The 14935-nt window shown below is 47.2% G+C and overlaps 1 protein-coding gene and 3 pseudogenes across 1 annotated transcript in view; 3 read left to right on the top strand and 1 right to left on the bottom strand.

The window, feature by feature from the left end:
• Nucleotides 1-11933, top strand: part of LOC118145082 (tyrosine-protein phosphatase non-receptor type 9-like) — a 27750-nt gene extending 15817 nt beyond the window's left edge. The window contains exon 5 of the mRNA XM_078333785.1: nt 11825-11933. The gene's annotated coding sequence lies outside the window, so the exon portion shown is untranslated. The remainder of the gene's footprint in view (nt 1-11824) is intronic.
• On the bottom strand, nt 3335-4183 carry LOC128928937 (spermidine synthase pseudogene; annotated as a pseudogene).
• On the top strand, nt 6096-6940 carry LOC128928938 (ATP synthase mitochondrial F1 complex assembly factor 2 pseudogene; annotated as a pseudogene).
• On the top strand, nt 11865-14935 carry LOC100396407 (small nuclear ribonucleoprotein F pseudogene; annotated as a pseudogene).

Consider the following 14935-nt stretch of genomic DNA (forward strand, 5'->3'; position numbering starts at 1 on the left):
ACAAAACGACAAGACAAGAATAGAGAAAAAAGGATAAAAAGGAATGAGCAAAGTCTCCAAGCAATATGGGACTATGTGAAAAGACCTAATATACGCTTGATTGGTGTACCTGAATGTGACGGAGAGAATGAAGTCAAGCTGGAAAATACTCTCCAGGACATTATCCAGGAAAATTTTCCTAATTTAGCAAAGCAGGACACTATTCAACCCCAGGCAATACAGAGAACACCACAAAGATATTCCTCAAGAAGACCAACCCCAAGGCACATAATCGTTAGATTCACCAAGATCGAAACGAAGGAGAAAATATTAAGGGCAGCCAGACAGAAAGATCAAGTTACCCATAAAGGTAAGCCTATTAGGCTTACAGCAGATCTCTCAACGGAAACCCTACAAGCTAGAAGAGAGTGGGGGCCAATATTCAATATACTTAAAGAACAAAACTTTCAGCCCAGAATTTCATATCCTGCCAATTTAAGCTTTACATTTGAAGGAAAAATAAAATCTTTTAGGAACAAGCAAGTACTCAGAGATTTTATTACCACCAGGCCTGCTTTACAAGAACTTCTAAAAGAAGCATTATACACAGAAAGGAACAACCAGTATGATCTTTTCTAAAAATACACCAAAAAGTAAAGAGCATTAACATAAAGAAGAATTTTTATCAACAAAAGGACAAAATAGCCAGTTAATATCAAATGGCAGTAACCCTAAAGTTAAATCAACCAAATCTCCCAATCAAAAGATACAGACAAAATCCAACGGTATATCCAAAGATATACATAGACTCAAAATAAAGGGTTGAAAAAAAAAAAACGTACCAACCAAATGGAGAGCAAAAATAAATAAATAAAAAGCAGGAGTTGCAATTTTCACATTTGACAAAATAGATTTCAAAGCTATAAGGATACAAGGGTAAAAGGATTAATGTAACAATAAGAGATCTTAACACCCAGATATATAAGACACATAGTGAGATTTAGATTCAACGAGACAACAAATTGATAACGATATCCAGGATTTGAACTCAGAGCCAGAACAAATAAACACAATAGAGGTCTCCATTTTAAACACATAAAATATGCATTAACCACTTTAAACACTCAAAATATTGATCGGCCATTATTGAAACCCATTTTAGGAATGAAGTAATATTCCTTTTTCCCTCTTTTTCTTTTTTTCCCCTTCTTTTTCTCTTTTTCCCTAAAAAAAAAAAATAAAAAATAAATAAATAAAAAATAAAAAATAAATGAAGGCATCAGACAAGGCGAGAGTTTAGGATTTGTATCAGGGCAGTGGAGACGGTGAGGAATAAAGCTGGATGGAGAGAAGAAAAAGCAAAGGTTTAAAAAAAAAATAGTTATCAGGGGCTTGTGATAACCGTTCACAAAGTAGTTTAAGGGGTTTGTGATAATAGTTTACAAAGCAGTTTGTTTTTCAAAGATGCACAGTGCAAACAAACAATGGCGCCTTTAAGGTGGCTTTTTAAACCTGTTTTCCAACAGGAGTTAGATCAAAGGCTTAGCTCCAGGGAAAATATGGGCAGGGGTCTCTTGTCCCTCTTAGGCATCTCAATTGCAGTGAGTTTTTTGCTTACACAGAGACTGATGGGGACATGAAAGCAGACAACACAATGTCCTCATAAACCACAGACCTTTGCTTTGTATTCTGTTTTTGCTTCAGTGACTCAGCCCTCAGCCTTTGTCTCAGCTTGACAGCCCTCGAGATGGGGGAGTGCAGATAGGTCCAGCAGCCAAGATGGGGTGAGTCACGCTGCTGTCTCAAGCCCTTGGCGCGAACACCGCACAGGGGAGGGTTGGGTGAGGTGGCTCACACCTGTGATCCCAGCACTTTGGGAGGCTGAAGCAGGTAGACTGCTTGAGGCCAGGAGTTTGAGATTACCCTGGAAAACAAGGTGAAACCCTGTCTCTGATAAAAAAAAAATACAAAAAATTAGCTGGCCATGGTATCGTGCCCCTTTAGTTCCAGCTTCTGGGATGGGGCGGGGGTGGGGGAGGTTGCTGAGGTGGGAAGAGGATCATTTTAGCCTAAATGGATGAGGCTGTAGTGAGCTGTGCTCATGCCCACTGTACTCTAGCCTGAGTGACAGAGTGAGATCTTTCACACACACACACACACACACACACACACACACACACCCCAAACAACAAAAACAAAAATTCAAGGAAAAGTCCAAAAGTATAAAGTTAAGCAAAAATCATCCTGAATAAAAACACGTGCATAAGCATGTCATCACTCCCCCTGCTAAGGTAAATGGGATGGTTACAATTCAGGGGACAATTCAACTCAAGCCCCAGGAAGTTTCTGACAGTCATCACCTGTTAGCCCAGCTGGTTCTAAGACCCTGGCTTCTTCACTTGGGCAGTTATTTGTATCCTCCCATGCTGTCTTTCTGCTATTCTTTTTTCCCTGGTGTTTGCAATTTACAGTTTCTTACTGCTCTCGACATCTTTGGCTGGCCCTCTGGATTAGAAGTGCTATATTGTGGCCGGGCAAGTTGACTCATGCCTGTAATCCTAGCACTTTGAGAGGCTGAGACGGGCAGATTGTCCGAGCTCAGGAGTTTCAGACCAGCCTGGGAATCATGATAAAACCCTGTCTCTACCACAAATACAAAAAAATTGCCAGGCATGGTGGCATGCGCCTGTAGTCCCAGCTACTCGGGGAGGCTGAGGCATGAGAATTGTTTAAGCCCGGGGGCTAGAGGTTGCAGTGAGCAGAGATCATGCCACTACAGTCCAGCTTGGGTGACAGAGTCAGACTCTGTCTCCAAAAAAAGTGCCATACTGGGGACTGAGACCTGAGGTAGTGAGAAACAGTGATGTATAACTTGATCGATACTGTGGACTGACATATTGGGAATCACTAAGGGATTGTCTGAGGTGGATGCCTGTCTGGTGCATGCGTTGCTGCCTTCTTGATGTGACTTTGATAGCACGTAGCTTCTGCTGTTGATGCGCAGTGGGAGATAGACCTACAGCACACACACAGCATTATTCTAAAGAGGAGAAGTTTCCAGGGAGTGTGGACCAGCATTCTCAGTGGCGCTGTACTCTCCAAGCGGAAGTGTAGACTTCTCAGCTCTTTCTTCCCTGTGACCGGCCTTCAGGTATAATTTCCAGTATATGGGTTCCTTAGAAATTCTGTAGCTCGGGAGAAAAAATGAGAGGCTCCTTCCCCAGAAAATCCAGTACTGGCCTTCCTCCATGGAAGGCTTGGAGTCAGAACTCTCATTTTTTTTTTCTTTGTTATAAATACACGTGTTTGGTGAGTGAGGGGCAACAGAAGGCAGAGAGATGGCGCTGTACCAGCTGGTATAGGAGGTGGAATGCCGAGAGACAGACACACAGACAGTCCGCCCAGCAGGGCAGGCCGGGCAGCATTCTGGTGCTTGTAACACTTGGCAGGAGGACTGGCCCAGGGCTGGAGGGGCCCAGGCACTCTGCAGGCTCCCTGGTCCGAGGTCCTGGCTGGCATCAGTGGTGGCGCCTGGGCTCAGCTCACATCATTCAGGGCCTTGCGGGCAAACTCGGGCAGCACGAAGGCGGCGCGGGGCACATCGGAGTGGTAGTACTTCAGCTGCATCTGTGCCACCTGGTGCTGCCTCAGCGGCTGCACCGGCTCCTGAAAGCTGGTGCTCGGGTTCTTGCTGCACAGCATGAAGCTGATCTGGCCGCTGGGGTAGGTGGGGATGGTGCAGTAGGCGTAGGCCACACGGGGAACAGTGACTGGCAGAACTGCCGCATCTCCTTGATGAGGTCCAGGTGCAGCCACTGGCACTCACCCTGGCAGCAGAGGACGCCATCTTCCTTGAGGGCCGTCTTCATGAGCTGGTAATAGGACTCTTTGAAGAGACTTTCGGCGGGGCCCATGGGGTCTGAGGAGTCAGTGATGATCACATCAAAGGCATCCTGGTTCTGCTTCATGAACTCAAAACCATCACCCACATGTAGGGTCAGCTTCAAGCTAGAATAGCCAACAGCCATCCCCGGCAGGAACCTCTTGGAGGCTTGGATGACATCCTCGAAGATCTCACACTGGACCACGACTCCACGGAGGGATGCTTCACCACCTCCCGCAGAACACCTTTGTCTCCACCCCCGATGATCAGCACCTTTTGCCGGTTGGGGTGGCTGCAGAGAGGCAGGTTGGTTGTTTTTTTTTTTTTTTTTTTTTTCCAGCAAGAACTATAATTTAATCATATAACACTATGTAACATTCTATATTTTTGCCTGTTGATATGTAACATAGTTAAGTTTATTACAAACATTATTTCTTAAGACTTATTGTATAAGGGCTCCTTTTCAAGTATTACCACTTAATAGTGTTTATCTACAATGTAACATTAGGTAATTCAATGATAAATGTATATAATGCAATACACTGTGCCACTTCTCCCTACCCCGTGTTAAGGTATATATACATTAACAAAATCAAGGAAAAGAAACAAGACAACTATTATAACTGAAACAAGACGATGAACATCACAGATGCATGTCTGAGTAGATAAACAGCATTTCCCCTTAACATGAAGGTCATTTTGTCAAAGAGATTCCTATATCTTTAGGCTAGCATTGTTTTTAGCAGCAGCCAGTGCATGAGGGAGCTAGGGGGTCGATGTGCAGGGGCCGGGGAGCTGGGCGTCGCCCCATCTCGGTGGGGAGTGCCGGGTCCCCAAGCCCATTCCTGTCCCACCCTGGCCGTTCCCTGCCCGACCCGGAAGCGCGCAGCCAGATGCTGCGGCCCGGCCCGCGAGAGGCTGCGGTGGACAGGCCCGGGGCGCCCAGGGTCGTGCAGCGGGCCAGCGAGGGCCGTCACCTTCCCGCGGCGGAGGGGCCTGGGCACCAAGAACTCCACTCAAACTTCAGACGCAGGGTGAAGGCTGGCAGCGACCGAGTCACCCTTTCCCGCCGCGTTCCCAGCAGTTCCGGTGGCGGAAAATGGCCCAGGCTTGGTTTTCGAGCCCAGTAAAACAGAAGGGCCAGTCCTCCGAGGGCCTCGGCTGGCTCTGCGGGGCCGCGAGAGCTGCAGCGGCTCCTGGCCGCCCCCACGCCCTGCGCCATGAAGCCTGGCAGGGAGGGGATGGCGCCCGACTCACGCCCTGGTCCCGCGCGGGGACCGAACGGCCCGGATCCCGTCAGCCAGGACGCAAAAGGGCAGGTCGCCGGTGAGCGCCATCTGCTCGGGGCAGGTCCCCACTGGCCACACGACGCTGCTGCAGCATTCGAGGCCGGCAGGGACGCCGTCCCCCGTCCCACACACCTGAGCCAGTTTACCCCCGAGCCGAATCTGAGCCCCTGGCAAGAACCGTGGCTAGGTGCACAGAGCTTAGCCGGGAAGGTGGGGGAGCTGTGGCCTCCGTCCCGCCGGGACTGCGGGTGGGGGGAAGAGACCCTGGCATTCCCCGCAGATTCTGCAATGCCCCCCATGTCCCCTTCCACCAAACAGGTGTAACCCCCACCCGCCTTCTCCAAAAGCCCATGGCAGAGATGAGGGGCACAGAGGGACCCGAAGCCTTGACCGCGCAAACCCGGCGGGAAAATGAAGCCCAGTAGGACCGCGAGGCCGCTATCAGGAAGCCCGGCTCCTGGGACCCAGCTCTGGGCCCTCCCAGCCTCGAGGTCCTCGCCCTATGGAGGCACGAGGAGAGGACCCGGGCTCCCCCAGCCGGCCGACGCCGCCCGCCCTCCTGTTCCTCAGGGCGCTGACACCCTCCCTCCCCAAAAAGAAAAGAAAAAAAAAAAGGTCATGTGGAAGATGGCGGCATCCAGGGGAGGCTGCGGGCTCTGAGCGGGCGGTGAGAGGTTTCCGTACAGCCCGAACCTGCGGCTTTGGAGGTCCCTTCGCTCAGTTTCCTGCTCCAGGTTTCGCGCCGCGCATCCTCCCAGACCCTCGGGTGCGACGTGGAGGAGCTGCCACCGGCTGTGGGACGGGGGACGCCGCCTCCTGAATCGGCCTGCGGGTGGCCCCAGCGCTTCTAAGAGTCCGAGGCCAACCATCCCGTCTCCAGCCCGAGCTTAACGCCCCGCCGACAGAAAGGAAGAGGTTTTATCAGAATGTCAGCATCACACAGGGTGAAGGTGGCTCTGAGATAAACCTGGACCACAGGAAGCTGAAAACTCCCCAAGCCAAGCTCTTTACCGTGCCCAGCGAGGCCCTGGCCATCGCAGTGGCCACTGAATGGGATTCCCAGCAGGATACCATCAAGTACTACACCATGCACCTGACCACATTGTGCAACACATCCTTGGACAACCCAACCCAGAGAAATAAGGATCAGCTGATCCGGGCAGCCGTGAACTTTCTGGACACGGACACCGTCTGCTACAGGGTGGAGGAGCCAGAGACATTAGTGGAACTTCAAAGGAATGAGTGGGATCCAATCATAGAATGGGCTGCGAAAAGATATGGCGTGGAGATCAGCTCCTCTACCAGCATAATGGGACCCAGCATCCCTGCCAAGACTCGGGAGGTGCTTGTCAGCCACCTGGCCTCTTACAACACGTGGGCTCTGCAAGGCATTAAGTTTGTGGCTACCCAGCTTAATTAAGTCCATGGTGCTGACCTTGGACCTGATTGACCTGCGCCTGACGGTGGAGCAGGCTGTGCTGCTGTCACACCTGGAGGAGTGTCAGATCCAGAAGTGGGGCAATATTGAGTGGGCCCATGACTACGAGCTGCAGGAGCTGTGAGCCCGCCCTCCTGCCGGCACCCTCTTCCTCCATCTCTGCTCCAAGAGCAGCACAGCCAAGCACAAGCTCCGGAAGGAGTGAGGCCTGGGCAGCGCACACCCAGCAGGGTGGTGGCAGTACAGCCACAGCTCCCCTGGCCTTTGGGGCTCCCCAGCCTGTGGGGCTGGCTCCCTTGGCCTTTGGGGCTCAGCCTCAGAGTCACCCTGAGATTCCCCCGAGACACAGTGCACTAGTGCAGCTGTCCAGAGGTCAGCCTGATTTCAACCCAGGTGCCCCTGGTCTGGCCAGCAATAAACGTGGGAGACAGATTATACAAGTGACTTTCTCTTGACGCTGATTTTATTCAATATTTCTCCACCCTGAAAAAAAAAATGGCAGGATGCATGGAGGAGGCCACATCGTGCTTTTTTCAGCGTTTGAGTGTTAGATCCCACAAGGCGACCACACAGCTAAACATAGTTAAAACTTAGGTTTTATGATATTCATTCCTTTCCTAAAAACCCTCAGTGACTCCCAATTATCCAGAGGGAGCATATAAGCTAAATAAATGTGAACTCTTTTCTCTAAGCACAACATTCTCCCCAGTGAATAGAAAATCTTGTTTTCCTGTGTTACCTTGAACTACAGTGGTCTTACCTCTCCCTTCGTCTTTACTAAATTCTACCCTTTCTTCAAAACCCAGCTTCTATGACTAGCTCCCTCACACTCCAACCTGCCATAAATGAAATCAGGTTCCCTCTGACCTTAACAGAAGTTATTATGAATATCAGTCTTTATGTACTTACATTATACATAGTCTTGTGATATCATTCATCTTACACTGTTACTAGATTTTTCATCTACCACTAGAATGTGAGCTCCTTTAGAGCAGGGAACTTTCTTTTTAAAATATATAAAGGAAAATATCCAAATCTCTGTACATCAAGAGAGAATGGTATCATTAACGTCTACATATCCATCATCCATCTTCCTGGTAGCCCCTCATGGATCTCCTACCCTCCATTTCTTTCTTTTTCTTTTCTTTTTCTTTTTTTTTTTTTTTTGACACCACGTCTTGCTCTTTCACTAGGCTGGAGTGCAATGGCATAATCGTAGCTCACTGCAGCCTTGAACTCCTGGGCTTAAGCAATCCTACCATCTTGGCCTCCCAAAATGCTGAGATTACAAGCATGAGCCACTGCATCTGGCCTCTTGGCTTGTTTGTTGTTTGTTTGTTTTTTTAACAAATGTCAAGGACTGTGTTTAAACTTCTTGTTTTTTTCTGTAACATGTAGCTCAGGAATCACACTCAGAAGGGAATCAGTCAGCTGTCATTGTCAATCTTAAATGGGGTACAGGGGCTCATGCCTGTAATTCCAACACTTCGGGAGGTCAGGCAAGAGGATCGCTTGAGTCCAGGAGTTCGGGACCAGACTGTGCAACATAGGAAGACCTCGTGTCTACAAAAAATAAAAAATCAGCCAGGCATGGTGGCATGTGCCTGTAGTCCCAGCCACTCACAGAAGACAGAGCTGGGAGGATAACCTGAGCTCTGGGAGGTCAAGGCTGCAGTGAGCCATGATGGTGCCACTGCACTCCAGCATGGGTGACAGAGTCAAATGCTGTCTTAAAATATATATATATATATTCTGGCCAGGTATGGTGGCTCACACCTGTAATCCCATCACTTTGAGAGGCCAAGGTGGGTGGATCACCTGAGGTCAGGAGTTCAAGACCAGTCTGACAAATGTGGTGAAACCTCATCTCTACTACAAATACGAGAAATTAGCCAGGTGTGGTGGTGGGCACTTGTAATCCCAGCTACTTGGAAGGCTGAGGCAGGAGAATCACTTGAACTTAGGAGGCAGAGGTTGCAGTGAGTAGAGATTGTGCCATTGCACTCTAGCCTGGGTAAAAAGATGTCTCCAAATACACACACACACACACACACACACACATTCACACACACACACACAAAACACATTTATATATAAACAAACACACATTTAGTCTACACCCAAAAGTGTGAAAATCTTACTGCATTTGTGTTTTATGTGTCTTCACAAGATGAGCAGTTTGATCTGGGAATACAGAACCTGGATCACTCATTATGCATCTAAGCTTCTTTTTCTGAAATTCTCTTTGCCCCTTCACTGACTTGTTTATGTTTTAGTCCCCTGCCACAGCTGGAGTGATGAGGGGAAAACCCATAATTTAAATTTGAACCTTGAGGAGCTCATGGAGAAACAGGAAGTATCTCGATCTGGATAGTCTGATCAATAACTGTGCCACATACTTTTTTTTTTGTTTTTATTTAAGAGACAGGGTGTCTGTTGCTCCAGCTGAAGTGCAGTTGCATCGTTATAACTCACAGCAGCCTCAACTCCTGGGCTCAAATGATACTCCTGCCTTTGTCTCCCAAGGAGCTGGGACCACGGGCATGCACTACCACACCTGTCTAATTTTTAAATTTTGTGTTGACCAGGCTGGTCTCGAACTCCTGGCCTCAAGCAATCTTCATATCTCAGTCTCCCGAAATTCTGAGTTACAGGTGGGAGTCACTGCACCTGGCCTGTTCCACACATTTTAGCAGCATCTTGGTTCTTTGTGAATCATAGCCTCTCTGGGATTACAAAAAAGGAGTCACAGGCTGGGTGCAGTGACTCACACTTGTAATCACAGCACTTTGGGAGGCCGAGGGGGATCTCAAAAGTTGAGATCTTCCTGGGCAACAGAATGAAACCCTGTCTCTACTAAAAACAAACAAACAAATAAATAAGAAAAAGGAGTCCAGATTTAGCACACCAGGGGCCAGTTGAAACCAAGTCTGCTGCAAAAACTGTCATGTACCTCAGAATTAGACATTTTTGAAGTGTTAGCTCATGGGTGGGCACTTCTGTCTTGGAATTTGTTAAAGGGATGAAGATACGAAGGTTCCCAGGAGGTGATGCTGCAAAAATAGTAGGATACAAAATAAATTTGAGGCAGCACACGGTGGTTCGTGCCTGTCATCACAGCACTTTGGGAGGCCGAGGTGGGTGGGACCAACTGAGGTCAGGAGTTTGAGATCAGCCTGGCCAACATGGAGAAATCCCATCTCTACTAAAAATACAAAATTAGCTGAGTGTGGTGGCACAGGCCTGTAGACCCAGCTACTTGAAAGGCTGAAGCAGGAGAATCACCTGACCCCGGGTGGCAGAGGTTGCAGTGAGCCGAGATTGTGCCGTTGCACTCCAGCCTGGGTGAAAAGATCAAAACTCTCTCTCAAAAACAAACAAAAAACCACAATAACACTGAGATTCCTGATTTCAGGAATGTGTTTTGTGCCAGTTTTCTCAGTTTTAAATAGATGAGAAAACTGTTGCTGTCATCTGTGAGTAGTCCAATCAAATAATTTATTCCTAATGACCATTTGGGTCTGCAAATCAGATGTAAGTATGGATCCAGCTTGGTGGAAAAGTACATCTTTGAGAAATCTTTATAAATCTGGAAAAGTGGTCTGAGGGATACTTTCTGTATCTTCAAATGTTCCTCCGTTTGATCTGGGAGTAGGCTTACTTTTTTTTTTTTTTTGAAGCAGAGTCTCGCTCAGTCACCCAGGCTGGCGTGCAGTGTTGCAATGTCAGCCCACTGCAACCTCTGCCTCCTGTGCCCAGGCAATTCACCTGCCTCAGCCTCCCGAGTAGTTGGGATTACAGACATGTGCCATCATGTCCGGCTAATTTTGTATTTTTAGTAGAGATGGGAATTCACCATATTGGCCAGGCTGGTCTCAAACTTCTGACCTCAGGCCACCTCAGCCTCCCAAAGTGCTGGTATTAGAGGCGTGAGCCACCACACCTGGCCATGACTTACTATTAATACCTGTTCATCTACTTTTTTTCTTTCTTTTCTCTCTCTGTTTTTAAAATAGAGTCAGGGTCTTGCCATGTTTCCCAGGCTGGTCTTGAACTCCTGGGCTCAAGCAATCTGCACACCTTGGCTTCCCAAACTGCTGGGATTACAGGCATGAGCCACTGCACCCGGCCTTACTTTAAGACAAGATCTCACTGTCTCTCAGCCTGGAATGCAGTGTGCAGTGGCATGATCTCACTGCAGCCTCGACCTCCTGGGCTCAAGTGACCCTCCCACCTCAGCCTTCTGAGTAGCTGGAACTATGGCACAGGTCACTACAGGATGAGGTATTGTCATGTTGCCAGGCTGGTCTCAAATTCCTAGGCTCAAGCTGTCTGCCCACCTTAGCCTCCCAAAGTGCTGACACTACAGATGTGAGCCACCATGCCCAGCCTTAATCCACTTTTTAAGAATGCTTTCCAAAGGCCATGTGTGGGTTTCTTCTCTTCCTCCATTGGATCATAAAAAACAAATTTACTCTCAGTGAGCTTAGAGGCATTTTGTTCTACAAAGCTTTCCACAGGTCTGAAATATGTTTTAGAGATGGGCTTCTAGTCTACTGAATTAGAATTCAGTAGGAGGCTGAAGCGGGAGAATTGCCTGAACCCAGGAGGCGGAGGTTGCAGTGAGCCGAGATCACGCCATTGCACTCCAGCCTGGGTAACAAGAGCAAAACTCCGTCTCAAAAAAAAAAAAAAAAAAAAGAAAGAATTCAGTGACCATTTATTTTTAAGGGCCAGGCTAGGGACTGTTGGGGGTAATGAGTTGAACAACAGGTTCTTGTCCCCTAGGAGAGAATCACATGGCTACACAGAGTATGTTAAGGCCACAGGAAAATTTATGGGGCTTTAAGGGAAAAAACACTTGGTAGTATATTTGATTACAGTTATCAGGGAGACTTTCATGGCAGAGGAAACTTTGGGGTCGAGTATGGAATGTGCTATAGGATTCTGTAGGCAGATCCAGAGGGGTGGGAGAAAACAGTTCAGATTTTAATAACTTAGTTGCTGTAGCGCATTCTCAACCGAGGAGTGTGGCATTTGGTAAATCTGGATAAATCTGCATTAATAAACATAGCAGATACCAAAGATAAGTGATCTTTTTGTAAGATCATTGTGCAGGTAGGCAGTTGTTTTGATCCTAGATGTGTCCCATCCTCTCGGGTTTTGTTTTGGCATTAGGCTTTCCACCTGCCTCATCCATCTTATAAACGTTTTTGTTCAATGGTTGATTTACAGCTTTGAAACTCAGAGGAATGGACTGGTGTTTATCTATGACATGTGTGGTTCTAATTATGCCAACTTCGAGCTGGATCTTGGCAAGAAAGTCCTAAACCTGCTGAAGGTAAGGCTGTGGGAGGGTCCGCTCAACTTTCCTTTTCAATGCTTGGGATTTTTTTTTTTCAATTATTATTCTTTGGGAAAAGATTTAGGAATGATGCAAGCTTCAGACATTATGTTCTAAGTAAAGGTCATCTGTAAATGATGACTACTATCTGCCTCCTTAGAACAGGAAATGGTCTTAAAGTGAAGTGGGAGGAATTAAGGTAAAAAATACAGGAACATTCTGAGTCATAAAAGTGGGATGGGCTGCGCGCCATGACCCACGCCTGTAATCCCAGCACTTTGGGAAGCTGAGGCACACTTATGTGTCTAAGGTGTATATGAAATATACATAAATTTCCCGCTCAGGCTTGGGTTCCATCCCAAGGGATCTCATGAATATGCAGATATTCCAAAATCTGGAAAAAATTCAAAATCTGAAACACTTCTGGTCCCAAGTATTTTGGATAAGGAATACCCAATCTGTGTTATCAATGGGGCTGTTATAAACATTCTTAAACATGTTTTCTGGTGCGTATGTATAAGAGGGTCTGTAGGGGACTGTTTCTCAACCTTTTTTCATTATTGCCTCATTAGAGGAGCCTTTTAAACACTTCCCCCTAATAGTTCTTCTTTTAATGAAATTTTAATACCATAGATATACAGTATATCTCTATGTACTCTTTTTAACATTTATTTTATTTTATTTCATATTTTTGAGATGGAGTCTCACTCTTGTCACCCAGGCTGGGGTTCAGTGGTACGATTGTGGCTCACTGTAACCTCCATCTACCAGATTCAAGTGATTTTTCTGCCTCAGCCTCCTGAATAGCTGGGATTACAGGTGCCTGGCACCACACCCTGCTAATTTTTGTACTTTTTATAGAAACAGTGTTTCACCATGTTGGCCGGGCTGGTCTTGAACTTTTGATCAGGTGATCCACCCGCCTCAACCTCCTAAAGTGCTAGGATTATGGGCATGGGCCACTTTGCCCAGCCCTTTTTGCCACTTTCAAAAGACTGATTCTTTTTTGTTGTTTCTTTTTTTTTTTTGAGACGGAGTTTCCCTCTTGTTACCCAGGCTGGAGTGCAATGGCACAATCTGGGCTCACCGCAACCTCCGCCTCCTGGGTTCAGGCAATTCTCCTGCCTCAGCCTCCTGAGTAGATGGGATTACAGGCACGCGCCACCATGCCCAGCTATTTTTTTGTATTTTTAGTAGAGACAGGGTTTCGCCATGTTGACCAGGATGGTCTCGATCTCTTGACCTCATGATCCACCCGCCTCGGCCTCCCAAAGTGCTGGGATTACAGGCATGTTTGTTTCTTTTGAGATGGGGTCTTGCTCTGTCCCCCAGGCTGGAGTGCAGTGGAGCAATCTCAGCTCAGTGCAACCTCTGCCTCCCGGATTTAAGTGATTCTCCTGCCTCAATCTCCCAAGTAGCTAAGATTACAGGTGCCCACCACCGTGCTCGGCTAATTCTTGAATTTTTGGTAGACACAGGTTTTTACCATGTTGGCCAGGCTGGTTTCGAACTCCTGACCTTGAGAGATCAGCCCACCTTGGGCTCTCATAGTGCTGGGATTAACAGGTGTGAGCCACCACACCTGGCCTCAGAAGACCGATTCTTATCTGACATGTCACTCTCTGTTCTCTTCAGTTATCCTTTAGTACTACTGATCGGGGGAATCCCCAGCAGTGCTCTATGGAGAATACACGGCATCTAGAACAAAATTCTCCAAATCCCTCTTCACTGAAGTGTGATAAACTAGTTTCATCTTTTCCTTCGAAGATGCAACCATTTATATCAGGGTCTAAATGTCCAAGGTCCTTTTTTTTTTTTGAGACAGAGTCTTGCTCTGTCACCAAGCGCTAGGCTGGAGTACAGTGGCGCAATCTCGGCTCACTGCAATCTCCGCCTCCTGGGTTTAAGCAAGTCTCCTGTCTCAGCCTCCTGAGTAGGTGGGACCACAGGTGCATGCCACCATGCCCAGATAATTTTTGTATTTTTTAGTAGAGATGGGGTTTCACCATGTTGACCAGGATGATCTCGATCTCTTGACCTCGTGATCCGCCTGCCTCGGCCTCCCAAAATGCCGAGATTACAGGCATGAGCCACCGCGCCCAGCTTCTAGGTTCTTTTAACCACCAAATAAAAAATGATTATAGGCTGGCCACAGTGGTTCATGCCTGTAATCCCAGTACTTTGGGAGGCCAAGGCAGGTGGATCACAAGGTCAGAAGTTCTAGACCAGCCTGGCCAATATGGTGAAACCCTGTCTTCATTAAGAAAAAAAAAATTAGCCATACATGGTGGGGCATGCCTGTAATCCCAGCTACTCAGGAGGCTGAGGTAGGAGAATTGCTTGAACCCAGGAGGTGGAGGTTGCAGTGAGCCGAGATTGCACCACTGCACTCCAGCCTGGGCGACACAGCAAGACTCCATCTCAAAAAAAAAAAAAAAAAAAAAAAAAAACCATTGTAAGGAAACACCTATTATTTCCACAAAATGATAAATAAAAAGAAGAAGCTACTACAGCTCTCTTTTCAGAGCAAAGAACTACAGACACAGGCCTAGTCCATTTATGTGACTGCCTGGGGGTACCTGCTGCAGTCACAAGAAATGGGTGGCAGCTTGGTCAATGGTGAATAGCCTGCAGCCTTCTCCAGTGTAAATTACAAAGGATTTACCCCCTAGTCCCAAACCTTTCCTCAAGGGATTAACAGAGAAGCCAGTGATGGTGAAACTTAAGTGGGGAATGGATTACAGAGGCTAACTGGTATCTGTAGGTGAACCAGATCTACAAATATGTCTATATGAACATGTAGCTTGCAAATACAGAAGAATACATAGTTGGGGTGTTGTCTGGACATCTGGATGAAGTTTTACCAAAGTATAATACTGTCCTCTGTCTCAGAGGTGTGGAAGAAGAGAAAGAGGATGGGGAATGAGAGAATAGCATCTTTTCTGGGGGATTTAAAAGTATATATTTCTAGACAATAAAGATTTGTTTGTTTTTCAAATAAA

This window comes from Callithrix jacchus, chromosome 8 (genome assembly GCF_049354715.1).
Source record: "Callithrix jacchus isolate 240 chromosome 8, calJac240_pri, whole genome shotgun sequence".
Lineage (NCBI taxonomy): Eukaryota > Metazoa > Chordata > Mammalia > Primates > Cebidae > Callithrix > Callithrix jacchus.